General features: G+C 42.2%; 1 long non-coding RNA gene across 1 annotated transcript; it reads right to left on the bottom strand.

Moving 5' to 3' along the window:
- Positions 1-5162: 5162 nt before the first annotated feature.
- Positions 5163-18135, bottom strand: LOC133270716 (uncharacterized). The gene is made up of 3 exons (XR_009743879.1): positions 18039-18135; positions 16203-16284; positions 5163-5283 (listed from the first exon to the last, which is right to left on the bottom strand). It is a non-coding gene; the product is annotated as an uncharacterized LOC133270716 (long non-coding RNA).
- Between the last annotated feature and the right edge of the window lie 9590 nt (positions 18136-27725).

The following is a 27725-nucleotide window of genomic DNA, read 5'->3' as shown; positions in this document are numbered from 1 at the left end:
ACATTATTGTGTTAAAAGACGTTCCAGCCATTACACCAAATGCAGAGCCTATAGATTTCTGGCAGCTGAAGGGGAAGCAGGTGTATATTCAGCCCATTCACATGTGCACTTAATTACAGGTAAATATTTTGCTAGGTCAGAGCTTCTGTGTGCTAACAAACCACACGTGCCAAAGTGTCCATTTCCCAGGAGCCTGTGCTTTGCACATTCTCTCAAGCTTCTGCAGCATCAGTGCAAGGTGTTTGTCTTGTGCTAACCATTTCTCCTTTCTAGTGTCACTGCTGAGGCGGCTCCCCCTCTGCTGTAGAAAACAAAGTTATCCTGCTACTGGCAGGTTGTAGCCCAGCTCACCAGGGACAATGTCCTTGTGCAATGCTTCCTGATATCTTCCTAGATCCCAAGTCTGGAAGAAAAGTCACAGAGTAGTTAGAGACCAAATGTAGTTAGAAACTACATCATCTTAATCTTCCAAGTTAAAGCTATTAGGTACTATAGGCTCTTCTTTGCATTGTTTGCACGGGCTGTGAAATAATAACACCTAGAGAACTGCCACACTGTAAATTCAGAGAAAACCTGTTGCCTGTTGAGGGCAGGGGATGGGAAGTTAAGGCACAAAGAAGGAGGCACTTTAATGAGTGAACATGTAGCAGCCCAACACTAATGCCCTCTTCCCGTATCAGCAATTGGACACAGTTGTGAGAATAAAAGGGACCTTGCGTGCAAATGACTTAGGGCAGCATAAATATGTATTATGAATTTTAGTCTCAGACATAATTAAATGCCATTTGTGAGATCTACGCTTGTTTTTCATCTCATTTGAGTTTTACAGAATGAATTAACTAACAAATGTGCCTCCGATTCTACCATAACAAATCATTTCTCAGAATGGTTGCCTCTAAGCAGCAGCGAGTGACTGGAGGGAGTGACCTTCTGCTGCGAAGTTGTCACGTTCCAGCAGAGCCCTGAGTGGCAATGACAGCCTCAGTAATGGGGAGCCCGGAGTGGCCTGGTAGTCTTGTTGATAACTTGTTAATTTATTTAGTGCAGTGGTGCAGAGGCAAAGATCTGAAGTAAAGGGTTGGGTGAGCTGAGCCTCGGGGTTGGAATATGTGAATATTCTGGTTTGGAGACAAAAAAAAATAGATTCTTGTTCATTGTCACTAAATGAGGTTGGGAATGGGTGCCACTGGCAAGCAAATAGGCAAATGTTTGTACCAATGCAGCTTTCATTTAAGAAAATACACAGCAAATGTATGGTCAGCATATGCATAGTCTGGGTAACAGAGCAGTAAGAGCTCCTCTCCTGGTTACGTGGAAGCACATTTAGGGCACACCAAGTGACTGTCATTCTGAGCTGGGAGAGTCATAGGATGAGAAACAAATGGTTTATTTGCCTTTGACAGGCAACAGGGAGAAAGAGTTGAAGACCATAAGTGAAGAAATCCTCTAATTGCAGTTTAACTATCTTGAAAAGTTGTCTCACTCTGTTCCATGACATTAAAGCAAAAGTCCTTATACTTAGCAAATTATTATAGCAAGTGCATGGATTTGTTAACCATGACTCAGCTATAGCTTCTGAAGTGTTAAGTGGTCAGAAATCTGTGGGCAATGCACACTTTAAAGGATCTGATGTGTTCTCCAAGAGACAAACTCCTTCCAGACACCAGATCCATTGGTAAAATGACACAAAATGGGTACCCAAAAACCAAAGCATTAATTTTCCCTTTGGATAGTCTCATGTGTTGTCCCTAGCAGAAAGCCTTCTGCATCCTGCATAGTTCATAAATTGATGGAAGTTGTTCACCATATCAGGTTAACAAAAATATGCCACAAATACTCCAAAGAGAGCTGGAAAGCAATATTGACAAACTGGTAAGCCAAACAAATAAACCTGATAAGGGTTGTCCTCTCTACAGCTCTGCAGACTTTATCCTTAAAATATCTTAAAGAAGATGGGGTAGAAAGTATTAAACAAATAACGCGTTGTCATTTGAAAAACAAAAGCAGATGGTGGTGTTGATGTATCCAGTGACTTAAACATAATGCCATGTGTCTGCAGGAAAACAATAACCCCCACACAACACAATCCTGCAAACCTTAAGTCATGCACATTGAGGAGTTCTCTTATGAATGAGAGGAAAGAAACAGAGTGCTAAGGCCAGTTATCAGTAGGAGTACTGGTGGCAAGCATTGGATCTCAACCATGAGTACAGCCATTCTCATGGCAGGCTGAGGAGGAAAAGCCAATTTTCCTCTTGCCCATTGTGGGAAGTGGTGCTCTGGGTTCTCTGCGTCACCCTGAGCTGCAGTCACACTCTCCACGTGTGCTGCCTCAGAGGTTCAGGAAGCCTGTTCAGTCACATCTTTTTGCTTTTTGAAGGTCCCAGATGTATTGCTGCAGCTGAGCTGCGTTCTGCAGCTTCTGGAGGATTTGGAGCATGCTCACAGTTTCACAGTATCACAGTATGCTAGAGATTGGAAGGGACCTCAAAAGATCATCTAGTCCAATCCCCCTGCCAGAGCAGGAACACCTAGATAATGTTACACAGGAATGTGTCCAGGCGGGTTTTGAATGTCTCCAGGGAAGGAGACTCCACAACCTCCCTGGGCAGCCTGTTCCAGTGTTCCGTCACCCTCACTGAGAAGAAGTTTCTTCTCAAGTTTAAGTGGAACCTCTTGTCCAACACCTCTGGTCTTGACCTTGGTACATGAACGTGTATAAGGAATTTCCCACGAACATTTATTATCCCTGGTACCATAGTCAACAGTTGGCTGGGTAACTGAGCAAATTTACTTGAACTCTTTATTTCTCAGGTCTTATTTTTCTAGGGCAGGCAATAAATCAATGACAGGAAAAGTACTCACCAGGCAGAAATTGGGTAGCTCCATGACTTAATCAGCACTGATTAATGCCGGTCGGGAATCTATCTCTGCATTTCTTTGGAATACATTTTGGAAAGTCTAGTAGTTCCTAGTGGATTTTTGCATGAAAAATTAGATTACTTTATTATTCCTGTCTCTCCTTAACTAGTAAGCTCCTTGAGGCTCACATCATCTTTCCATGTAGGTATGTACAGGTGCTACATGGACCAGATGATCACTGATTTGGGCGACAGGCACAGGAAAGGCACGGCAGCTGCAGCAGGATGAGACTCTTCTCTTCCTCTCTGGCTGTAACAAACTGGAAACACCAAAGGTACGTCAGAGAGAAGCAGCCAGAAGTAGGGATGGGGGCTGGAGCTGCATCAGAAACAGCCCTTCTTCTGCATGGCTGGAAGAGGAGCTGTGACTCCTGAGGAAGGTCAAGGCTAGCCAGTGAACAACCCGGGCAAGAAACCCCCAGACGGATAAACAATCCAGACATCTGGTGAGATCCCGGCATCGCTGCAATCAGTGAGGTTTTGGCACCAACTTCGACACTGCCAGGATTTCCCTTGTAATTAGCAGCGTGCAGCCTGTCTGGGGAGGATGTTCTCTCCGGAAAGCTGCTGGAACTGGGCTCTGAATCGAGCTTAATCTCTGGGAAGCAAAGAATAAACTTAGTCAGTCTCTGCCCCCCGAGTATGAGAAAAATGCTAACTTGAACTCAACAAATATTAGATGGTACCGATAACACTAACTGATGTCTGGTCTGGTTGCTGCCAAGATGTTTTTAAGGTGTTCACAGTGGATACTGAACAGCCTCCCAGCACAGCACTGGAACAGACTGGGAGCATCCATGAGAAGGGAGTAAGAGCTTGGTGTATGGCAAGGGAAGAGTAAACCTCTAAGCATGCAGAAGTGTTTGCATACCCTTCTTCAGCACCAGAAAGGTAGGCAGGTACATATGAGCCAGGCAAATTAAAACTGTATGATATAAGGCTTACACTGGTGGACCATCATCAGTAATAGATATTTCAGTTTCTACATGATCCAGCCACACACACAAGCAAAACTCCTTCACAATAGGGTTTTTCTTTAAAAAGAAAGAAAAAAAATTAATCCGTGTTGTTAAAGACCTCAGCTACCTGTTTTTGAAGATCGTTGTCTGAAAAGATGAAAAATATACATTTTCATTTCATTTCAGATTAGCATGGTAAACAGCTAGATCTGCTCTTTCAAGTGGAGCATTCAGTTACATTTGTTAGCTCTGTTGCTGATATTTCACCTCTTTTATTTACTTAACATAGTTTGACAAGAAATTCTCAGTGAGATAATGTATCTACATGAAAGACTGGCTTGGGGAACAAGTCTAGAGGTTTCAGTTGGACAGAATCATTTATGTCTTTGCCATTATGGTCTGCCTCCATTCCACAGAAAGCCCTTGGAAGAGCAACCCAACAGGCTGAACATTTGTGATAGAAAAATACATTCTATTTTTAGAAGAAAAGAATTTGTAGCATCAGTGTAAATGAGGATTGCACCCACTTGTGGAAAACAAAAAAAAACATATCAGGGTGATGGAAGCTATTACAATACCTTCTCCCCAGCCAGGCAGGATGGCCCCTGCTGCAAGAAGTTCCCAGTACAAGGTGAATTAGCAAATGTTCTTGTTGCCTTCTGCCGCACAAAATTAGACAAACCTCTATACATTCTACACACAGAAGTCAGATTTACTTCTCCTGAACAACACAGTAGAATTTATCCTTACACAGCAAACAGCTGGTGCAAGGAGTTTCTGAAGCTGAATTAAGGCAAGTGATGGAGGACACCTACATTCTTCAATAGATACCAGAAAGAAAAATTGCTTACCCAGTCTGGATGGCTCAAATACATAAAACAGAGCAGTTTCACACACAGCCCACGCCAGCTCTAATGAGCACTCATACCCTGAAGAGACCTAAGTCCCTGGAGTTTGCTATATTTCAGCAGCATATGATGGGACCATGCCTGACATTAATCTAAAAGCCAGCACAGACGTTGTAACCGAAGGCTGACAGGCTGCAGGTACAGCCGTGCAGCTCCAGCACCGTTCTCAGTGGTGCAGTAAGCGATGATGGGACGATGGGACATTTTACAACCCAAGAGCACTTTGTCAGTCAGAGGCCAATGAGAAAGGATGAATAATATTAAAAAAGGCATAAATAAATAAATAGATATGATGGAGAAATGAGAGGGGGGAATGGGCAGTGCATTTAAGCAGTAAATAGAGAAACTAAAGACTATCAAAGACTTACCCAAAGAAAGAGTCTGGCCTTCATGATGTTCCTGTAGGATCCCAGGTGAAATCTTGCCCTCACTTTGATGATGGAGGATCAGGTCCTTGGCAGATGGGGAAAGTTTGGACATAACGAAAAGAATGTACTGCAAAGTGAAGGAAAATAAGTGAGCAATGCTGTACAAAAATAACGATTCAGTAGCTAGTAGGCAATATTGTCATTTCTGCACACATCCAAGGACTTAAGTGACCCACTACTCTGAGGATGTGCTCCATTAATAATAAGAAAGAGCAATTTAAACTATGGCTTTTTCATTGTGTTTAATACAGGTTTGGGGAATACGTTATCAAAGGCTCCAATTCTGGCCAAAGTCCACAGGCATCATCACCTGTGGTCAGGCCCTGGATAGAAAGATCAGAGCTATCTTTGCGTAGCCCTTCCACCAAAAACAGATCAATCAGAAGTAACTCAAAAGGAAACAGTCTACAGGGAACAGATGAAGATGCATTTAGAGGAAATAATCCCCATTCAGGATGCCATTATTAAAAGAGAGAGATAACTATCAGAGCTAAGATATGTCAGGGCAACCTCGTTGACATGGGACTGGAGAACTTCTGCTGTAAAAGCAGAGAAACTAGGTCAGTGCTTTTTGAAGAGAGGAAAGCTCAGGCTGGACATCATTATTTTATATATGATTCTAAGGGGAATAGCTAGGAGAGATGTCAGAAAACTAGTGTCAAATACACGAACAAATGGACAGGCTCTAAGAGGGAAAGGAAGAGAAACGAAAGGAGGCTAAGCTCACGGGATATAAGCATATCTGTACACACTAAGTAGTTGATGCAAGGACTGGGTTACAGAAAGGGCTAATAAGAGCAACCAATAAGGGTTTGGGAAAGGAAAAGCTTTGTGGGGTACAGTCACCTGAGAGCAGACAAATCTGCCTCTTGATCTTGGCATGTCCCTACAATTGCCCAAGTTTCAATCTCAAAATTACTTCAAAACTCACATAAAGTAAATCTCTGTGCAAGCGCAATAAATTGAAGTGACAATTCAGTTTAGCACTTGAAGATAAAACACAGAAGAACATTTGCCTTCTAATTTTATTAATATAAATGTAATTACAAGGTCTAATTCCAATTCAAATGTTAACTTATAAGGGTTGGTGGAGGTAGCAGCCTGCAGAGACAGAGATGATGCTGGAATCCCTGATCCTTACATTTGATCAATAGTTCAGCGTTAATAGACTTTATTTACGAGTTGAAGCATATGGTTTGAAAATGAGCCTAATAATTAGGTTGCATGTGTATAGACACACACTTCTCTAAGCACTAGAATATTTGCATGTTGCAGTTGTCTCTGAAGAAGAAAGAAAAGCCTCTCTGTGGTGGTGTAACAGATTACAAAACTCTTTACTTCAAAAAAATAAAAGCAGAATGTTAACTACCATGCAAGTGCGAGCACAGCTTCCAGAATGTGCTGCTTCTAAACATAAATGGAACCAAACCTCTTTGCCCTGAGTATCCAAGATGTACACCAGTCACTAGGAATTAAAAAAGAAGTAGATTGGGGTAACAGCCTGGGGTGAGGGGAATTTGAAGAGAGAGGAGAATCAGCGGTCTGTGTGGTTTAGGGCTCTTTCAGTGCATTTTCTTATATCCTCTGAATGCAAAGGCAAAACTTCATCTGGCAGAAATAAGCATAACATTATTGAAGCTGATAGAACTAAGCTATGGATCTGGTCCCAGATATGTATTCTAATACATATAAAGAAGAAAACAGGAAAAAAGGTAGCAAAACCATAATAGACCCAATAGTCCCAACAGACCCACTGAATATGAGTCAAATTCTAAGATCCTGTAAAAAGCCAAATGCCAGACCTGTTCCCTGGGAATATTCCTTGTTTAGAATAATATATTTTTTCTACTGTATAACCTTAGTCTGAGTAATGCCACAGACCTTCCTCCCTTCTAGCCCAGTGGTTAAACAGGAAAGATCCGAAAGTGTCAGAAGGAAAGAGTTCAAGCATGCAATAGCTCTGTCCCCTTCCATTCTGCTCAGTGATAGAAAAATGTACCCACACCTTCTGGAGCATAAAGATCCATGGCATTGAGATGCTCAGAAATTTGGAGTTCAACAGAGGATTCCATACACACATATTGAAAACTTTCACAATACCCTCAGATCAATTTTGAGCTGCCAGGATATGATGCTGAGATGAACTGGCCCATCTCAACCGTTAGAGCCAATGAGACATTGATGTTGACAGGGAACCAAAATTTGTCATGATGCTGGAAAAGAGCAAGGATCACAGGGGTGAGTGATACTGATCAAAACAGATGAGAGTCAGGAACCATTGTGCAGGAGATGCGAACTCACACACATACATCAGTGATCTGAAGCCATCAGTTAATATGCTGTCTATTAAAATTTGCTCAAATGCAGCACCTGTCATAGCATGTACAGGAAAAGTGTTTGTTAGGTCAATTTTACACAAGAAGAGTGAGGTGCAGTAGGAGGGGAGCTAACCCTAGCTGGCTGGATGTGGGTGCATAGCCTAAGTAGTGTTATCTGTGCACTTTGTTTTCTCCTCAGCACCAAAACCCAGAGCCTTTTGCACTATTTGGACTTTAGTTTTAGCACAGTGTGATCATTTCTCACAATCTTGCTAATATTTGACTGTCTGGCATGCTTTAATATTTGTCTTATAACAGTATTCTGCTAGGAAGGGGGATGCAATGCTTGTGTTTTACTGATTGCTTACAGTAGAGATGAGATTGGAAATGGGTTTCCTGTAGCTAGAGCTTTCTTACAGCTTGGAGTTCTCACCATCCCATTGCACCCTCTTGGATCAGTGCTCGCAGGAGAACAAGCAGCAGCATCCTGGCAGCACAGCAGCCACAAGCCCAGTACTGCTGTGCTAACACTCTGCTGTTTTGGTAGCATACGTAACAGTGCTATCACGAATACTTTAAGATAGAAAATAAGATGGCCAATGAATTTTCACCTCTCACTGAGTGCTTAAAACAACATGCCATTACTATAGCAGCTGGCCACTCTGTGGGAAGAGCTTTTCTATCTGATTCGTATATAGGCTATCACAAAAGATTATTTGTATTATTGTGTGTCCTTAAGCAATAGGAAAGCAGCAGATTTATATTTCAGTAGTCCCAAATATCATTGTTATTGTCCATGCCGTTGTTGTCTATCTTAACCTGAACTTTGAAAGCTCACTGCACATCAGATAGTTTCAGAGCAAGCCCATGTTCTTAATGAGTAAACGAAGTTACTGATACTTTAGTTTATTCTAAGTGTTAAACACAGCATGGGGTCTAACCTGGAATAGTCATCTTGAGAACACTGCGGTGGAAAGTAGAGCATAGGATTTAACATTGGAAATTAGAACTTGATCCTACGTCTTACACAAAATTGAGATTGACAAAATTGAGGTTTATCTACATAAACCTTTAAACAAAGATGTGGCTCTGAATCAAAATTAGGGAACTGGAGAAATGAAGTCGAGGACTTTGCTCTCTTAAAGGAAACTTGTCCAGCAAGACTGTCAGCAGAAAGAGCTGCCACAGCAGAGATCTGAGCACAGATGTTAATGCAGTTAGTTCTTTTTCTGGAGGTTAATTTTGAATAAATCAGGACTGTTTAAAAATTACAGTTATTGATTACTTAAATTTATGCTCAGAGCTTGGTCCTCTTAGTCCTGAAGAGTCTGTACACAAAATTGGTCTGAATGACCAACTGAAAGAAAAAAACCCTCCATCATTGGTTAATTAACTGCTGTTCAAATTGGATCTAATGATAGCAACTGTTTTTGGAGGTCTGTTTCCCCACAAGTACAAATAAATGAGGTTTTTTGCAAGCCTCTCTCTGCACTCAAATTCCATAAAGCAGCCTGTCCTGTGTCTGACTATAAAGAATAATATGCCCATTTCCAAAATGCAATCCTCAAATGGCAGAGTGAGATGATAGTCTGAAAGTAGCTTATGAGTCCAAAAGTCCAACAGAAAAATGCACAAAGCTGACTTGCACGGCTGTACAAGCAATCTCCAGACTTACATGAGAGTTAACAGAACAAGGCTTAAGACTGAAAGAGAAACACTCAGCACACAAACCAGGAGTATCCAGGGGATAGTGCAGCAGCTATATGCCTGATTCACATCACACCAGCTCACTGTGTGCCAGATCTAATGTGGGAGCGGCCAGGATCAGGCCCTTTGTGTATGAAGGTGAAGGAGCCGGAAGAGGGAAAAGAGGCGACATTCAAGGCAATGTGGAACCAAAGACAGGGGGCTGGAGGCAAGTGAAATAAGAAATGAAGGGGCACCATGTTGGCATGAAGTGATACGCTGTCACAGGCTGCTCCCAAGCTGATCCCGCACTTAAAAATAGATTGACATTTATCCAGGAGGCGAGTTTGTTATTCTGTAACTACAGCATTTTCTATTATGTTTGATAAGGGAAAGAAGATTGGATCTTGGTCAGAAGTATAAAAATTCATCTCCTAGCAGGGGATAATAGCAGAAGAACAGGGGCAGACGACAACTGCAGGTTTAAAAGAGCTCAGTGCGGTCCCTGGCAAGGAAGACACATTCGGTGCTGAGCCAAGTTGCAACCCCATGCTCGCAGCCAGAACAGCACTGTGGCACTCAAGGTGGGGGGTGACCCATAGGCAGCAACACAGCTCAGCTCCTCTCCCCTCCATAACTATCCCTCTTGGGTCACTCTAGGCAATTTTTTGCCTGCAAGTCAACTTAATATCACACAGAAAGCCATTAGAGTAAGACAGAGCTAATGCACCAGTAAGACCCTGATCCAGTGGAAGTATTGGGGTGGAATTTGGATTAGGACTGCAGCCTGCTGTGCACTGCGCAAAGGAAGTGCTAGCTGTCAGGGTGTGTGTATGGGTGCGTGCATGTGCACACATACATATGTGCAACGTATCCCTAGATGGATGTGAAGAATGTATGTACTGCCTGGCTCTTACAGTTTCACATTAGGTAGTGCAAAACCCTTAACTTTCTGCAAAAAATATCCAAAGCTCTTTTGTTTCATTGTGTAACTGTTGATCTAAAATGGAAGTTCTTGTTTTCTAATTCACAAAGCTTAAAAGATCGCTCATTTTATATTAAAATGATAGCCTTTGCAAGAGACCTTCAATCTAATTAAAGCCAGGAGATTAGCATCCCTTAGAATATTTGCGAAGCCTGCAATGCGAAGTTAATGAAATGTGTACACTTTTATAAAGCTTTAATTTTTAATGAAATAATTCAGGACATGAACCCTGCTCCTCTGCCTTTGTCCAAAACAGGGACTGTTTACAAACAACACAAAGTTATAGGGTGAGGAAAACAGAGGACAAAATAATCAAAAGGCTTCTTCATACCCGGTACAAGCCGCTCTTATCTCTTCTATTAAGCCTAGGAATTTATGTATTCCTGATTAATAATACTGAATGAGAATATGATTTTAGAGTGGCAGTCATTTCTTAAAGTTATGGGTATGTGTGTGTGTATTTATATCTATAGCATTTCAAATGTATCCTTTATTTATATATATAAATGTATATATATGTACCTATTAAATAAAATATACAGTTATATACAAAACCACAGACTGCTAAGAAACCTTAAATAAAACAAACAAGGCAAAAGAGAAGCCAGTGTGGCAAGGGAATGTCTTGTATTTGGAGAAATAGGCTGAGGTGAGAGGTGAAGGGAGCAGACAGGGCTGTATCAGTCTAGCTCAGAGGAGATGACCAAAGGAAATCCTAAGCAATTCCAACCACCTTTTAGGTTAGGCTCCTCTAATGATGGCCCCACTCCTCTGTTATTGCTTGAGAAGGAAGAAAAGAGGAAAAAAGCTGAAACCCAGAGAGCAGCAAGCCCTGCTCAAAGACACATCTGCTCTCCCCAGTGTCATGGGGGAGTGTGTCCCTAGGGACCATGCACGCCCTTTCCTGGGCTGCTTTAGAAGCAGCTACACCGTTAGAGCTATTTACTGTGTCTCCTTCTTTCACCCTTTGCATTAGTGACTCTGAATTTTGCCACTGGAAAGAGCTGGGTGTTGCATTTGAAACAGTAATTTTTTATAGCCCAAGCCCTACTTTACATTATGCTCACTGGATCTTTCTGAAACCCAAATGTTAGAACATCCTAATCTTGCTCTACATTTTAAAGCTGAAAGATAAACCTGTTGTTTAATGAAATCCACAACACTACAGAAATAGTAACCATTGTGTTTCTTCATTTCAAAGAACGGCTGAAATCTAACATCTGGTGTAACTGTACAAACCTGACCTTAGGTCACAGTAAGTATTGTATTGTTGATGATGGATACGCTTTTTTCATTACCATGCTGTCTCCGTTCTTTCAGCATCCATGCTGTGAATCCCCAGTTACAGCCAGGACTATTGATAAATACTGATTTTTTAAAATACAGTTCTTCTCTTTTTTTACACTTTTAAGCAAGCATTGTAAGATATATTTTTTAAATGGCTCTTCTAGCTTGTTGTCAACAATATGCTATTATATGAGCAAACTCTTCTGCATGATAGCTCTGACATACAAGGATCAAGAAATGTGTATGAAGATGCAGCTATGATCCTAAAAGAGCAGTGTCACAAAAAGGTGATCCTCTCCGTCTAATGCCTTCCCCTGTACTTTCCTCTTTGGATGCTCATTTTCTTAAAGCCCTTAAAGACTGGGGTTTAAGGTTTAAATTGTGAAGCAGATGTGGACACCTGCGAATGTGCATTTGTACATTGTGGTTTCAAGGTTTGAGTCCCTGCGCAGGAAATGAAGCCCTGCACTGTCCTGCATGATTGATGTCCATTATGTCTAAGGCCTGGGGTAACATGGACTAGATCAGTGACTGTGAAGCAGCTCGCAGTACTGGAACCAGGGTTTCTAGCAAGCTTAGTGATTGCTAGGAGCTACCAGTCAAGAAATGAAGATATTGCCCTGGTAGCTGGATGTTCTGGTTGAATCTAAACTACACAAAAGCTACCAGAAGCTCTGCCACTGAACTAAGAGGGCCGATTTTAATGATGATTTCTAATTGTTTGCTTTGCTAACAGCATCTATCTCCAGCACCTTTCTCTCCTTGCAACTTCCTTCCCTTTCTTTGCAGTCTTAACTAGACTTTTAGCACCACAGCTTTAACTTTTCCCCAAAAGCTATGAAAACTCAAATTTCTTTCCTATTCCTTTGGGTGTCACGAGCCCAGGCTTATTCAGACTTGACTCTTTAGGACAGAGATGCTGACTGGGATTGCTGGACTCACTAACAGCAAAGGGAAAATGTTTTCTTTCCTAACCCATACTTAAGATTGTAATGGACATACTGTGTTCACCTTAGGTTGCTCCACCGTGAAGCAGAGGTAAAGCAGAACATCCTTGGCTCACCTTGATGCCTACAGAAGTGTGTAGAATGAAGCTCTGAGTCCCTGAAGTCTCTACATTTTCACTAACCCAACACTGACTAGCACAGAAAATGTCTGAAGGCATGGCATTTACACTTTTAAGAAACATCTATTCATTTCAGCTCTACCAAAGCTAAATACATTTATAGATTTGTTCATAATTATTTTTAGAGTAGAATTCTGTTTGTTTGACAATATCTGAAAAATTAAATACCTGGGGCAACATTGCTGAGTGCTGGTACATTGGGAACATGGTGAAATACTTGCTGTAATTGTGAGGGGTTTATTTAATACCTCTCAACACAAAGTTAACCCACTCAGTGAGGACAGCTTGTTTGATAGGCAGATAGTGCTGACCTCTCTGTCGCACGAGCGAGCTGACCGCCTAGGCCTGGCCATACAGACAGAACTGCACTTCCCAAGGGCTGAAGCAGTGTCAGCCTTTGGCTTTCCTCCACCTGTTCAAGTTACCAAGACACGCACCTACCCCTAAGAGGTACAACAGTCTTCTTCCTTACTCCCTTAGTGGGACTAAGTATCCCAGGGAACCAGAGGGCTGGTGCTGGGATGCTGTGCTGTACGGATGTAGATGGCTCTGGACCTGTCCACCTGTGAACTGAAATGCATTGGCAGGACAGTTAGCAAACCCCCTATATTCTTCCCACCCATTCTGCACTTTCCATGACCTCTTCTTTTCATCGGTACAAGTAAATTGAATTCAGCACCTTTAAAGACCCTGTCTGGATCCATAACATTCATAACCATGTCGTAACCATGAGTGAAAAGCTAAGAGAGAGTATGGTTTGTATCCAAGGGCTCTTTTGCTTTTTATGTGTTTACATATACCAGCCAATGGTCAGCAAATAAGCTCCACAGCTTGTAATGAAATGTTCAAACCATCTGTTTTAATCTGTGATTTAATTTCATTGTAAAATAGTAAAGTTGTTCCAATGGTTGGGTTGGTATGGCTGCTTTATATGAAAAGGATTGAGTATCCCAGAGCAATTACACTGCACCAAACACATGCTATGGGCATTATATCCTGCATTGTTTTTTTTGTTCCATTAAGAACGTTAAAAAGCCTTCTTAATACAGCATGACAGAGTTTTAGGTCTCTTTTTTGTTAGAAACAGATAGCAGATGCTGAGGACAAACATTAAGGATCTTTTTGAAAACAGCATGAATTTTTCAAAGTGCTAAAAATAAATAAAGTTTCAAAAAGCTAAAACGCAACCAAGCAAACAGGGCCTGAGGAAGTGGAGAAGATTTCCATGTCACACAGAGGAAAGTGCCCCAAATTCGTGATCAGCACGTGGCAGTGTCCATGTGACAGCATCTGGTTATCCCCAAGCAATGTACTAGCACTTGCAGGCTCAGAAGGTAGCTGGGAGCACGGTGCTGGCATTGCCTTACTTGCCATGCTGCCCAACAGGGTGATGGAGAGGCATTTTGCTGGGTGTTGTTTCCCACAATGCATTATGTGAACAAAGTAATCATTCCTTACATTAGTAAAATAATAAAGTAAAACTAAGCTGTGTGGAACTATTTTACATCCCTTCTGACAATGACTTTTTGCCTTTGGCAGCTGCATTATGGCACAGGATTAAAATACCTGCTCTTGCTTATGGCAGTGCTAAATTTAGGCAGCTGATACCTCCTTCCTGTGCTCCCACATCACATCCTTGCTGGACCATTTCAGGCCACTAAAGAGGATCAGTGGCCTAGGAAGGAAGAAACCCCTTAAAAACCACAATTACTTTCAATAACCTCACTTCTTTTTGGCCAGTTGGCAGGGTCAGTGCAGTGTGCTGCTGTGTAACCACCTTCCCTTATTTCATATGGCTTGACCACATACATTCATGGATGCCTTGCAATACCATGAAGCCTTGAGCTAGTTTTCACTTTAAGGAAACAGTTCACAATCTTACTCCTTTTTCTAGGTGCACCAGCACAGCAAGCCTGTAGGCTGGCTTGAAAGCACAGCCAGAGGTTGCCCTTTCAGCAGGTACAAGTTTTATCCCTGCCCCAGATTTCACATGTGACCCAAAACAAGCCCAATTACCCTTAGTGAGCAGCATCCCATGTCCTGGTCCTCCTCTACCTCACTTCTGGGCTCTCTGTCTGGCTGCTCCTATAATGGCTGGAATGGATATAGGGCAGTAAAGAGGATCCTGAGTTGTACCATTGGTGTACCAAAAATACAGAGCCTTTCTCCACGTGCTGTGACTCATGTAACTTATGCTGTTAGGCACTGGCAACGACACGCATGTATTTCCCCCAGCAGAAACTCACCATCTCAAAGGCAGGAAGCCTTCAGCCCCATGAACCTGGTGCTTTAGTTAATCTAAAGCCCTATAGGGACTCAGGGCTAATTAACTCAAGCACTGTGGCATCCTGACATGACTATATGGCTTCTAGGACCCAAGCTAGTATTTCTACCCAGCAGTCTGCTGCTGCACTACGTGATATATCTACTTGGCCAATGCTTGGTCAGGGGTTCCCAGGGCAGGACAGGGTGGGGGGAAGCATGGATTGCTGCCCCAGACTGCAGCAGTCATTCACCATTGTACCCATTGCTTGGTGTTATTTGGGGTATGTGCTACTTGCAGTGCATTTTTCCTGAACATAAGCTGGAAATTACTGATTTTTACCTTACACAGCTAGTATAAAAGCACTAATGTCCTAATGAAGAGTCTCACTTAGCTAAATGCCTTATACAGCTGAGTAAAACAAAGAATTTTACTAGAGCTTAACCCAGTCGTTAATAAGCTTTTTAACCCTGACCTTTCAAATCAATGATCTACCACTGGTTTTACCTTTCAAGAAGGAATTCCATTTTCAAGTGATAAAACATATTTTGCACTCCTTACAATCTAATGATTATTCTCAGCGTTACTGGATATATGAGGCCATCAAACCATTAGATGGTATAAAATGTATTAATGTACAGCATTCATGGCTACATTTGCTTTAGAGTCAATAAAAGGGAAACAATTTATAAAGGGCATTTATGCTTATTACAGAATATCAATAGATTGTTTCTCCCATCATTTCTGAAGTATGAAGGACTCCCTTTTGTGATGGATAGGGGAGGATTTGCATAAGCTCTTTGCTTATGCCCTGAACTTCCCCAGCACAGACCTGTGCGCAGGAGTTTGTGGCCAGGCTTTGGGCTGTGTGTGGGGTGGGCCGATGGTGGTACCCACAAATCCTCCTTTCCCAGGGGACCAAGCATCTCCATTCAGGAGTTATTCACAGCAGCCACGTGAAGGCTGTATACACAACTATGGTGCTTTCAGCACCAGACATAAATTACCATAGGGCTGTGGACAAATTGGATTGAGTTTGGAGAAGAAGAAAGGAATTTATTTGTTTGGGGCTGAAGTACACAAATGATAGCAGAGCTTTGCGGAGTACCTTCTTAAGCAGTAGGAAGACAAGTGAGGCTGCTTGATGCATATGGGGGGTGTGTGTGAAAGGAATTATGTGTGGGGTACAAGAGGATATAGGAGCTCCGGCACTACAGCTAGAGGCAGAAATTCATAGTTTGTCCTAGTGAATAACTCAAATGTAGAAATAAAATCTATGAAGAGACAAGTGATTAAGGCACTGGCCTGAGTCTCAGCAGACCTGGATTCGGTTCCTGGCTGTTTTCAGCTTTCTGTCTGACTTTTGGCAAGCCTCTTCAACTCTCTGCGCCTTGGTTTCCCATCTGTTAAAGAGGAATAATAATATTTCCTTTCTTTCCTGCTTATTCCAGCAGCAAGCTCTTCTGGGCAGGCACTGTCTCTCTCAGTGTCTGTAGAGGACTTCTTGCCCGCTGGAGTTTTGATCCCTGTGCTAAACCAGGACACACAGGGCCAGGGAGTGCCATGCCATAGAAGCACATTTATTTACAGTTTCTGATTCCTAAGGGACTAAAAGGTATGCTATAATTTGTTAAACAGCTTTCTTCATATCAGTTCTTCACGGACAGACAAAAGAAAAAAAATCAGTCAGTAAATTAGAGAAGGAAAGTGATTCACATCTCTGCTAAGATTTGTAAGAGTCTGAACTTCCGAAGTAGAAATATCACAGTTTGAGAGAACAGAGAAAACATTAACCACAGCCCAAAAGCAGAGAGTTGGCCTTCTCCATTTCTGCTCTTGCTTCTCTACACATCTGGCTTCTCTATCTGGACTGACCTTTTCAATTTCTCACTGACAAGACGTCTTCTTGATGCACATAGTGGCTTCCCGTGCCTGCATATGCTCATGCCCATCTGGTAGGGTGAAATTGTGCCCACTCACAGGCGCACACATGCACTGCGAGTGAGACTAGGTAATATCAGTTGCTGAACACTGGTAATATCAGTTGCAGAGCACTGGTTTAAGAAGACAACCAGCAAATATATAAAATTAAATCCCAGCTGCAGAGACTTTCTGTTAATAAGCAGTCCCGATTAGAAATGCAAATGTCACTGAAAGGGAGCATGTCTGTTGACAGTAGACTTTGAGGAAAGCTTTGGTTTTAGTGCTGGTAAATTAATCTTTAATTATGAGCATGCTCACTCCTGAAAGAAGTGCCCTGCGCACACTGAACTGACAGCATGTGAAACTTTCAGGCTGTTGCTTTTTTAACGTCAAATGGAACGTCTTGCCCCCAAAAAGCAGATGAGAGCCCCATTTGCTGGTGGTGGGTTTAGTGCTCTAGTTCAGCTTGAGCTATGGCTGGCCAGTGTCACTGACTCTCCAGATGGCATCAACCTGCTAAAAACACTGGTATTAAACCAGCATGACTCTCATGCTCTTCATAAATACAAATATCTAGATGAATTATCGAGGTTTGGGGTTTACAAGGGGTACCAGAAAACAGTCCTTGCTCCTGCAGTTATTTCCTTCCCTGGCTTGGTCAGAAGCAGAGAGAGGATCACAAGATGCTATAGCAAAACCTTGAGGCCAGCAATGAGAATGTCCGACACCTCCACTCCCGTGCTGGCTGGATTGTTAAAATAACATTTCCACTTCCAAGTAAGTAAATAAATCTCACTGGCAGGTTTGTCTTGTGACAGCCAACATCTTGTCTCCCTGAAAACTGGGCTGGTGTCCTGCAAAGCTGAAAACCCAGTGCTCTAAAACCTGAGTGCAACAGCCAAGAGATACATGAGATCCATCCTCTGAGGTAGCAGATACAATGAAGTAAGCAAATATGTTCTAGCAATCCTATTATTAAAGTTCCAAAAATAGTTTAATTTCTTAAAGTTATGAAATATTGCTGTCATTTTCCTAGAATCATGGAGTGGTTTGGGTTGGAAGGGAACTTAAAGATCATCCAGTTCCAACCCTCCAGCAAGCTTTTGCTTTTTTAGCCTACAGCTACAAAGTTTTGCCCCAAAACCTGCATTACCCAAAAGAGGCCATGCTGCACACCCACCTCAAAAGGCCCAGAACACCTGGTTTCAGACACAACAGGAAGATCAGAACATACCTTATCATAAATATGCATATGTGACACGAGAGCCTGCTGCCTTCTTGGAGAGATGCCATAATTGACGGAACAAAGTACAACAAAACTTCACATCACTGGTGGATCAGAAGAACAGAGGTAACTGAAAGGCTAGAAAATTACAGGTTTACTGACATTCTGCTCAACCTTACCCATTCTTTACTGAAAAGAGATAATAACTATCTATAGGAGAGCTGTCTTGCGGCTTCATTCATTCCCTTTTGCTAGACCAGCTGAGAGGTGGTATAATATAACGCACACTGGCATCTGGCACGTCATTTAATTACACCTTCAGCTTGCTGGGAAAATGTTTGAAGTGTCAAGGTAAGCAAACTATAAAAATATATTTCCCCTGCTACAGGGGAGCTCCTGCAATGGCAAGCAGAGAAGAGAGGGCCTGCTCCAGCCACTACTCTGGGTCTGTTTGAGGAAGGTGATGCATAAGACTCTAATCCATGAACAATTATTGCCCTTTGATAAGACACCATCTGCTTCCAGCAGTCTGGGTCCCATTCCCCACAGATACTTGAGAATTCTTCTCCAAATAAGCCATTGGTACAACAAGAAAACAGCACCACCACATCCAGTTAAGTTGTGCCTTCTGGTATCAGCACGCAGTGCGCCCCACTCCTTTAACAAAGAAGAAAAAAGAAAGTGAAGGGCAATAAAATGCAGCCACCACCACAAAAGCCCGGTAGGGCTTGTTTTAGCTCATCAACCAGATACGCAATCTGCTCAAGAGTGAAAGGCTGCTAGACATCAACTATAGTAAGGCTAATAGCAAATCCATGCTACCAAACAGTCCCCAACCAACAGTAACTTCCACCCTAAACTGATTCAAGGAGCTCTTTTAAAGAGCACAAACTAAGCAGCAAACCAATCAGGTGTTGTATTTCCCTAATTAAGGCCTCCATTAGCCAAGGTGAAGTCTAAGCACCTGTGAGGTAGCCAATAGTTGAGGACTTTCAGGTTCTTGTTCCTCCTGTGCTCTGTTTGTAAAAGAAAAAGAGCCCCAAACCTAAAGCTCTCTAATTCCAGAGAGGCGTGCTGAGACAGTTGCCCCCTCCTATTGTGATGGGAGTACTCCAATGGATTTTGTTTAAGTCCTGCTCCTGCAGCACCCTTTTGCTCCACTCCACCACTGCTTTCAACTCATATTTAAAAGCTCAGTTCTCATTGTCACTGCTGTGAAATAAGATCGGCCTCTCCATCAGTGCTTCTTCTGGGCCTTGTTGCTGCACACAGGAGGCACAGGAACAGATGGAGGGGGGAAGTCGCACCCCAGTTCAGTCTGCACCGTATTAAAGCTGCAGATAACCTCACCACTTGCTAAACCAAAGATGACCCCTGAGCTTTTGACCCTACGAGCCAGTGAAACAAAGCAGAATGCGTTAGGGCTGAACTTGTTACAAGTAATTGAGGTGAAAGAAATAAATCACTTTTTTTTTCTCTTTGTGCATTGAGGGGGGTAGGGGGAAAGGAGAAGAAAGTTCAATGCAGATATTAGTCACCTTGTTTTGTTCTTAGCAATGGAAATTTCTCAGAAACCAAAATAAAGGTTGTCGTATAAGAATCTAAAGAGAATAAAATTAGCTAGAAGCCACATCCTAACTTTTAAACCCACTGTATGAATGCAGGTGTCTGCAGCTGAGCATGGTGGTTTTGTTTCAGCCCATCCGAGGTGTGAGTCACTTTCATCAAAAGAGGAGGATGCCCTGATCTGTGTGTGAGCGAGCGCTGGAACAGCAGCTGTTGAGCAAATAAAAACATCCATGCCAAGGATTGTAAGGATGGAATTTATCTAATATGTAAAAAAACACCTGCTGTAAATGAAAAATTACACCCACAACCACCTGAATAAGATAAGCACACGATGGGGGAAATAAAGAGACAGAGTTATTATTAATTTGTTGGAACTTTTGAACCATCTCTTTTGCATCTCTTTGGCAACACAACAGCAGGATGCTCTAGGAAATAGTACTCCTTGCCCCAGACCTGCTCAGTAGCATTTATTTTGTCTGAGTGATTTTCTTTTCTTTGCTAAGTCTGGTGGAGATGAAAACACTAACCCAAAGAAGATAATTAGAAGCTAAATGAAACCACATACAGCTGTGCTACTACATCCTAATGAACATGCAAATATATACATATGATAAGGACATAATGCAGTCTGGCTGCCTTGAGTGGTTAGTGCAGATTTCCAAGAGCTGGAAATGCTATTGATTAGAACCGAGCTAAACTTCCTGACTTCAAAGATCAGCCTCAATATAATCATCACGCAGCATACAGGAGCATGGCTGCAAGGAACTGATGAATAATGGCCTAGGGACCTGAATGCTCACACATAGGATGTGGGATGCCCTCTGGGCTGCTAAGTGCAGGCTCCTTGGCAGCAAGGACCAGTGCCATAAAATCCTCCCCAGCATCCTGGCATAGTCAGTCTTGCCGTCAATTAAGATTCTGAAGTTGTGGGGTTTAGCTGGGATATTTACTTTTGCCTTCCCACCTCGCTTGGCAAGATGCTGATATGTGGAGTACACATTCTGGGGAGGACCAGGGCTGACAGTAACATGTATAAGTCAAAGCTTCTGGGGTCCTGTAAAAGAGAAGGCATGAGCAGCATGGAGAGGTTCTCCTCTGAGTGTCCACACATCCACATGGAAGATAACCAAATCAGATTTACCTTCTGTAGTTCAAAATGAGAGTAACTCTGCATCCTACCCAGAGATGAGATGAGTGAATCAGGGCTCATCCCTGCACAGAGCAGTTCAGTGGAGGGGACCCAGTCCTCCCCACTGCCCCCTTCCCCAGGCACATCATGAGGGAGACGTTACAGAAACAGAACAAAGCTCGTTCCTCTGCCATGATAGCCAGAGAAAGGCCACAGAGCCTTGAGGATGGCCATGGCTGGGAGAAAAACCATGGAGAGATGCAGCACAGTCTCAGGTCAGGGCACTGGGACAGGACACTTCCGGAAACCAAATTTGTGCTGAACACAATGGTTAGTGCATAAAAATTAATCAAGTACTACAATTACTTGCTTTATTCATAATACTTAATGGTCATGTAATAGGAGTTTTTATTCAGCAGTTAAAGTTCATAAGTGCAGGTTTTACATGTAGAAAGGTATTATGCTGATAGTTTAATTACACACCTTTCTGCACACCAAAGGAAATGGGTTATGCGGGTTTTATAATTAAAGAAGGACTTCTGAGGGGAAATGAACTTTGCAGTTAGCAACATTATATTTGATGTTTATCAGATGTTTTTGTTTTGAATTTGCCAGCACTCCATGGTGTTGTAAACAGGTGAGAATGTTCCAAACTGCATGAGGTGTCAGGGGGAGGCTTTGAAAACGCAGCATAAAGTAGCAGTGTTTAAAAATAGCAAGGGTGAGCATGAGGCATAAACATCATGTGTTTGGAAGGCTCTCCAGAGCTCTGCCCATGCAATTATGTACAGCAAAAGTCTGTCCAGTACGTCTAGGAAACAGGCAAAAAACCCAACCCGAACAAGTAAGTGAAAAATAAACCCTCGTCCTTGCCAAAATAATAAAAAGTTTTCCTTTTTATTTTTCTTCATTTTGTTTTCAATAAATTTCATGGCCAGTGAATGTAATTTTCCCCTCCTGCATGCCTACAAAGGCAGCAAAGCCAAAACGGTGATGGATGTTTGTGTGTGCGTGTTTGCTGTTGGAATAACAGGACTACCCTCAATACCGAAGGCAAAGGTGGGCATGAGCCACCGACAGGTCAGGGCCAGCTCCTGTCTCTCTCTGCTAACAATGTGGATATCTGTACAAGGCATGTGGTGTCAGGGAAGTCAATAGTCCTGGGCCTCCTCCCTTTTCAGGTTTTAAGAGCATAACTTCATTGCTACATACATTTGAAAGCGCACCAAAAGCATACGTGGGTATACATACATATATATGCATTTATAAACTAGCAGGAGAAATCCATTTTTCTACCATAGTGAATGCACAGACAAGAATTTTTCTTAAGTCTAAAATATTTCAAACATCACCAAAAGCCCCTCCACTCGTATGATAAGAACTGACAGGCTCTTATCGTGCCCAACACAAATGAACAGTAACAAGTGGGTTGAACCAAAAAAAGGACTTTCCAAAAACAATAAGCAAGGGCAAGGCCTGAAATATTTTGAGTACGCCCTTTCCTTTCTGGCAGGGCTGGAGAGCAACTGCCCTCAATGTTATGATTTGCTGGTGAAGGTGGGGTCCAGGTGATGGCAGACGGTGATGCCTGAGACAGGGCTCCCTTTGCTGGCAACAGCCTCCTTCGGTATTCTGGACCCACCAGCGACATTTGAAATCAGGCATCTCACATCCAAGTACAGTGGAGTAATTTCAAAACCCTTTTAAATTGGAGCAGACACTCAATAATTACAACAGGAAGAGTTCTGTAAAGGGTGGATCCAAATACAACTGAACGGCTTTTTTTTAATTTCATTGGCCAACTGCATAAATTAAAGACAATGAGAAGAACTGTAACTGTATTTTCTTATTAAATCCATATACTTCGGCTCTGCTCGTCGTTGTTAACATACTGTTAGAAGAGCTGTTGCTGTATGTTTCAACCCCCATCCCACAATCAAGCCCTTGCTGCACTGTTGTGGATTTTAAATAGTCACTTGCTTAAAAATAGAATGTGTTGTTTTTTTTTTTTTATTTAAAGAATAAATAAATCTGAATACAAACAGATAAAAATCAACATATGCAATTGTCAAGTGTCGAATTCAGCTCCTCAGTTTGAATTTACACCGCCTGGTAAGTGGGGCTCACAACGCCATTGCTACCATTTGTGTGAGTTCTCCACCCTGGCAAAAGCTGATACTCTTCAAGTATATGATTTTTAAGACTAAGAAGAGTAATTATAATAGGATTAACAGATTTCTCCCCCCCACTGCCTCATATCAGAGAAAGTATTATACCAGAGTTATGAATAGATGTGTTTTTACTGTATATGGAAATGTATTACAACGAATGTATGCCTCAAAGACGCTCATCATCCATTGCATTGTTTTGTAGAAGCCACTTCTCTCATGAAGGGCAACCACATGTGAAGGCAAAGAGTCCAAGTAAGTGTTTGGTAAACATCTGAAAATGAGAGACAAATAGCGCCGGGCTATCGTGCCATCTTCCTTCAAACACCCACTTGAAAACGACCCAATTCCTTCCCCACAAGCCGAGCCTGGCTCCCTAAACCAGGAGGAATCGCAACGCTGGTAAACTTGCAGAAATATTTTTACAGTTTTATTAGAGGTTTTAATTCAGTGCTTTATCTACCTCTGTTAGTCGCAAAATAGCTTTAAATATTCAAGTGGTAATTAATGAATCTTTTATGTTGCAAATCAAACATTTTCATCTGTGCCGTGGTACGGTGGCAGCGAGAAGGAGGGGTTTAAAGTGTAATTGTTTCTCCTGTTCCCCTCGCAGTGCTGAATGCCTCTTTACCCTTTATTATATCATTGGCTTTTGCTTCAGTTCATCAGCACTTCGCCACATCTTATCGTTCGATATTTGCTGTCTATTTTATTATTTCTTTTTTTCAGCTCAAGATTTCTTACTGTGCCTTTGCCAGAGACATTCCTAAGGAGATGGAAACTGTCTGAATGTGGAATTTTCGCATGAGTGCAAAATAATAAAAAGCATGTGTGTATTAAAAAGGGATCAACTTAATGGGAAATGAGCATTGGGTTACATTAATATTCTATTACAGTAAAAATCATATTTAATAAATTTTCTCCAGATTTTTCAGAATCTTACTGTATTTTTCTAAGTCGTATGCCAATCCAAAGAAACAGTGTATGTGATACATTTGATTTATGTTAAGTAAATAACCTGCACAGCCCATTTTTTGGTTAGAAAAAAAAAATTGTGTAGAAACACACACCAGACTGAAATGTGTGCTTAGTTTCCATCTGCTAGGAGGGAATAGTGTTGGTCTTGTGCAGCAGAAAGCCTCTATAAACAGTATTCTATTTTATTGATGCTATATGTGGATTTTTATGTTTTGTGGCAAGAGCAGGAGAACGAAAACATTGTAATTTACCCTAAACCATAAAATTATACTAGTACTAAAGTAATTACTTCACATATTAAAATACAGTTTCCTTTAGTTTCCTTTGTCATCACATAAAACCAGGCGCTGAGCGCTGCAGCGCAAAGGGGCCAGAGCTTTTCTTGCCTTCACAAAGGATTGACACATCCTTGATCGTACACTATATCACCCGACCCTTGTTGTTCTGTGACCCTAATTAATATTATACTCAGTGACATTTATGTATCAGAGCAATAAGCTAAACAGGAAACAATTTATGTCACCTAAAGCTTTTTAACAAATCGATGCAACTATTTGTAATTGCTTGTTTCACAAGATTAAAAGTACTCAGCCTTGATCTTCGCCCACAGTTTTGTGGCCAACATGACCTGTGCTTCCGTTGTAAAATAGGAGTGTTGGTGATCAGCACCTATTTCCATCAAGTAATCCATATTGCTAATATTTCTGGAATTTTAATGTAGTTACAATTTATAGCCGATCAAATGTGGTTACCTAAATTGCTGTTGCTAGTAGACAGTTTAACTGTCTTTATTAATTACAGTATAATTTAATGTTTGAGTACAGGCACTTGTGTTGGTCATTTTTACAGCCAAAGCAGTTACGTGCCTTATGACAAACCGTTTTAGCATTTTCAATGGAAATTTGCTAATATGATGAGTGATAAAAATGTCAAACTCTGGTAAATAATGGTTATTGCTTTGGCTGGAATTAATCCTTGAAAGGACTGTTACCTTCAAATTAACATTATAACTTGAAGAGAAAAAAATATGGTTTTTAGGCTTCTCAGGTGCATAAAAAATGGCCACTGAACTAAATAAATACGCACAAACCCCCACAAAATGTGGGTTTTTTTTCTTTTCCTTCAGGGAGACAAAGAAATTTCCTGTGCAATAAAAAGGCAGGAGGGGCTCTTTTTTGTTAAACACCCCAAGGCGATGTTGTTTACCATTTCCAGCTCAGGTGCTCTGAAGATCTCTAACGAAGCCAGTTAAGATGGGGCAAAGAGAAGGACTTTTGCTAATTCTCAGCACTGGGGGTTGGGAGCAAACCTGGGTGCAGACAGCACAGAGACTGCAAACACATGTGGGGGCCATGTCCCACCACATCGGGTATCACCACCGGTGGGGACAGAGGTTTGCTCCCACAATGAGGATGAAGAGCGCTTTGACCTGATGGCACAAACCACTGCAGCAAGGAAGATGAAAGACAGCCCTGATTAGCACACCATTAAACGAACATTTAACATCATCATTGAAGACTGAGCCTGATTAATAGGTCAAAAAGGGCTAATTAGACTTTGTTGTGAGGAAGGGTGTGTATGTGTGAGCACCAGGCATCGTGAGTCCCTTAAATTAGTCCAATAATGTGATCGCTGCCCAAGTTAAATGTCACCGTTCAGATCATCTGCAGAGAGCAGCTGGGTGTGCATGGAGCATGTGCTCCCAGGCCTCCAGCTCCTCCGACCCCACTTCTGCTGCTTTTCCCTCCGGTACAGGAGAAACCCAGGAAATCTATGCACTGGCTCCAGTTTTCTTTGGAAACTACTCAGAGACGCATTGCTTCACCCCTGACCATAAAAGTGCTTTTCAGCTGTGGTGGAAAACAGCGATTCTGACTGGAAAAGGTATTTCCCAGCTGGCTGTTGCTGGTGAAGGAAGAAGGCATTCTGTGATGTTCCACAATACAGCAGCCAAGGAGGAGAACGGTGATTAATAACACAATGATGATACAGAATGTTGCAATGAGCCAGGCTCCCACCCACTGCTAAAATCATAGCATCATAGTTTGGGTTGGAAGAGACCTTCAAAGATCATTTAGTCCAACCCCATGCAAGGAGCAGGGACATCTATCTTCATCTAGATCAGGTTGATCAGAACCACATCCAGCCTGGCCTTGAATGTCTCCAGGGATGGAGCACCCACCACCTCTCTGGACAACCTGTGCCAGTGTTTTACCACCCTCATTGTGAAGAATTTCTTCCTCAAGTCCTCAAATCTCCCCTCTTTTAGCTTAAAAACTTTAATCATTGTCCTGTCACAACAGGCCCTGCTAAAAAGTCCTTCGCCATCTTTCTTACAGGCCCCTTTTAAGAACTGAAAGGCCACAATAAGCTCTCCCTGGAGTCTTCTCCAGGCTGAACAACCCCAGCTCTCTCACAGTGCAGTGCTGACTCAGGCAGAAGGGAAAGGACCTGATTCCGCTCCTCAACTCAGCACCATTTCTCAGCACCATCTGCATTTGGCACCCGCCCCAGCAGCAATCAGAGGCCACAGGAAGCTGGCAATGACACACAACACACTTGCACCTCTGAGCTATCACCTCCGGAGACCTAAAATACCCAAATCATCTGTGATGGCCTCATAGCTCATTGCTGCTGGTGACCTGCATGGGGATGCACTGTCCCCAAACAGAGGAGCTCTGCTGGGGCTCGCTTGGGTTTCTACTCCCCTACCGAGAGCTGACTTTACCATGTCTTGGAGACAAGAGCACTCCTGATGGAACACTGAGCACGTTCTGGGCTCAACAGCCTCTGCCTATGACTGACAAAGAAAAATTACCCCCCAAAGTGGGACCTCATCAGTTTCCTAAACCTCACTTCTGATAAACGTTCAGTACACAATCTACCCCAAATTTCATTCTCTATATTTTAATTATTAAAATCTACCAGTCAATACCATTTTGAGACACATTAGAATGAGTGTGCAAAGATTTCCCTCCCCCCCCCCCCAAAAAAAAAAGTAGTTATCTGGTATAATTTTATGAGAGAATATTTTTATAAAATCATTTGTACTAATTTAAGCATTTATCATTATATGCAAAAAGATTTCTTGATGAGAATATTATAGACGGTGCATGTTTTTGACATTAGCATTTTATTTGGATGACTAATCTTGCAGATGTGAAATTTTAATGAATTATTCATGAAAAATCTCTCCTCTGAAATTTCAGTTTGCTGCTAATGCTAGTTATTAAACATTTTATTTTTCTTTATAAAACTTGATGAAGGAAATAAATGTGTGCTTACTCAAAAGAAAAGAAGGCGGGTATTTCCTTTCAAGTTTATCTTGGGTGACAGCGTGACCTGGGACTTTGCTCCTCATGGTTTTGTGGACCAAGGGGTTGATTCTGCAACCCCCTTTTCACACATGTATAACGTGTATCCAACCCTTCCTACCGAAGCCAGCAGTGCCCATTAGGGCACCACACTTGAGAGGCTCTTGAGCATGAGGCCCCAAACCCCTTCTTTCACACTTTCCCCTTTGAAGTCATCCAGTGAGAAAGCAAATACCCTGAACTCCCTGTGAGCCCAATGGTCAAACAGCGATGGGCTTGCAAAAGCAGATGAATCCTTTGGATGACAGCATCTTCCTTGCTTCCAGGGCTCAACCAATCGCCCTGTCCAGACTGGCCATGAAACCACCACTACAGCATCTTGCAATTGGGGGAGACACAAGGAGGGCGATGAGGCTGTCCATGGATGTGCTGGGACATGGGTGAGATGCTCCATGTGTCACCGCTGGGGGGATGCGACATGGAAGTCATTGGCAGAGGAGGGGGAACAAACCAAAAACTTAGGACATGGCAACTTGCA

This window comes from Pezoporus flaviventris, unplaced genomic scaffold, assembly GCF_033815535.1.
Source record: "Pezoporus flaviventris isolate CSIRO_AGI_PZ_B2104156 unplaced genomic scaffold, CSIRO_AGI_Pfla_v1 ptg000021l, whole genome shotgun sequence".
NCBI classification, from domain to species: domain Eukaryota; kingdom Metazoa; phylum Chordata; class Aves; order Psittaciformes; family Psittacidae; genus Pezoporus; species Pezoporus flaviventris.
This window is presented reverse-complemented; position numbering and strand designations above follow the sequence as displayed.